The sequence below is a fragment of the Oncorhynchus keta genome, chromosome 8, assembly GCF_023373465.1.
Source record: "Oncorhynchus keta strain PuntledgeMale-10-30-2019 chromosome 8, Oket_V2, whole genome shotgun sequence".
NCBI classification, from domain to species: domain Eukaryota; kingdom Metazoa; phylum Chordata; class Actinopteri; order Salmoniformes; family Salmonidae; genus Oncorhynchus; species Oncorhynchus keta.
The window spans coordinates 43886189-43888564 of NC_068428.1; positions in this window are offsets into that span (position 1 = coordinate 43886189).

Here is a 2376-nt window from a genome sequence, read left to right on the forward strand (position 1 = left end):
TAGGGCCTATACACATACATTTTATATAAGCTATTATTATTTATTATTATTATTATTTATGATGTCATAAGGTGAATGCACCAATTTGTAAGTCGCTCTGGATAAGAGCGTCTGCTAAATGACTTAAATGTAAATGTAAATGTATTTATTTTACAGGAGTTTAATCACAGACTATATAGTGACAGTGAAACACGCCTTCTGCTTCTGTCACCTGAATACAGTACGCTGCTCTCTGGCTAAATACTGTGTACAAGGTATTTCCTCGTTACTCCCTTCACATTTAAAGGAAAACCAGATATTCCGGGCAAGAACAGGCCATACGACATCTCTAGGGTTGACGGCTCTCTCTGGAAAGGTGCACGGATGGAGTGCTACATATTATCTTCTCTTCTGCCAAGTCCATCTTCCAAAGAGCACATTTGATCAACTACAAGTGATTTTTTTTAAATACGTTGTTTGTTTTTTTTAAGTAAAAAAAAAATGTTTACAAGTAATTTTCTGAAAATGCCACCATTGCCTTTGAGGGGTGTGAAAGGACTGAGCGGGTAAGATTTATTTGTCAGGTTTTCATAAATGGAGAAATGTTTACCTACCAGTATTCAATTAGTCTCAAAGGTATTGTCTCGTAGCTAATAGCCTAATCGTTGACAGCATCAAAAGACCAAAGTGATTGTGTTGTTTCCCAGACACCGATTAGGCTACGAAATGTTTCATCCTAATGTGTGTGTGTGTATCAGGCTTGAGGTTAATTAGAATTGAAGACCCTCAATTCATGAAGTGATTTGAATTATAAAATGTAAATAAAATGGAACAACTTTTGAAATTAAAAGCTTCTCCTCAGTTTATTGATATGGTATATATGTTTATTTTACTGGTCACACAGGCCCAAACTAGACTGGAGGTTTGTCCAGAGGTTCTGCAGCATCCAGAGGGTTCTCTTCCCATCATGGTCCAGTCAGAACGTACTGATGTTGGGGACGTTGGTGGGAGTCATATGGTTGGGAGTCTCACAGAGCGAGATTGTAGTCGCACCTGTTACGAACCCCTTTGGCCCTGCAGTTTAGGGGGGGGTGGATACCAGACCCGTAAGGAGGAACGGCGTCGATTTGCGGGTACACGGCTGGTACGGAAGCCCGAGAGGCAGCCCCAAGATTCTTTTTTTTTTTGGAGGGGGGTGGAGGGGGACACACGTTAAGATTGCATGAGTCAGGTTGGGGACCTGAGCCAACTCCTCGTGCTTACCGTGGGGAGCGTGTTACTGGTCAGGCACCGTGTTATGGGGTAAAGAGCATGGTGTCTCCAGTGCGCTATTCTGGAATTACAACAGTGGTAGGCCTATATGCATAGGACAATACATATCTCTTTTTGTTTTTCTTCTTAAAAAATATTATGAAAGTTTTTTTTTTTAAATACAAATAATAATATAATAATAATAATATAATAATATAATAATATAATATAATAATATAATAATAATAATATATGCCATTTAGCAGACGCTTTTATCCAAAGCGACTTACAGTCATGTGTGCATACATTCTACGTATGGGTGGTCCCGGGGATTGAACCCACTACCCTGGCGTTACAAGCGCCATGCTCTACCAACTGAGCTACAGAAGGACCATAATAAGATGAATCTCTTCAAATATATGATTATACTATACAGTATTATACACATTACCACAGTCACCAAAGAACAAATTGTGTTGATTCAAGTTGTCCACTAGATGGAAGCGTGCATTTTAGAACAGTGGAACCTCATGCATTCTTCTTCTACCGTTTTCCCCTAAATGTAAACAAAGCAAGACTTCCACACTCTGAAGAAGATCTTTGCCCACAAGTCTAGCTACTGTAGCTAGTGAACTAACACATCGGGTGACAACCAAGACAAACAGTAATGGTTCATTTGTTTTTCACGGCCGTAAAGTAAAGTCACATATAGAACAATGAGTCAGATGTTTCACCGGATGTATAAATCTGAAGCATCCGTTTGGCATTTCCAAACGTCACAAATTCGGTCATGTGAGGAAGCCAAGCGGCCGTTAGTGGGAGAAAATGGAGCGAGATGGTGTTTATCCGATATTTTGCTAATTTTCTGATCGATGAAACACTTGATCTCAATAAAATTTTATTTTATAAAAACTAGAATAATTTACGAACAGAGTGGACTACGTTTTTTTTAAACTGCGTTGTTTACAAGGTGTGAAAGGGCGAATTGCGTTATTGCACACGTGCCTATCACATAGTAGGCGTCCCCTAACGGAAATATGCTAAGAACTGCTCGAACGCACCAATAGGATCTCGCTATCCCGGTACTTGGCCCCGCCTACTATGATTCGATTTCTACCATCGGAAACGAGAGGCTGTGGCTTATCT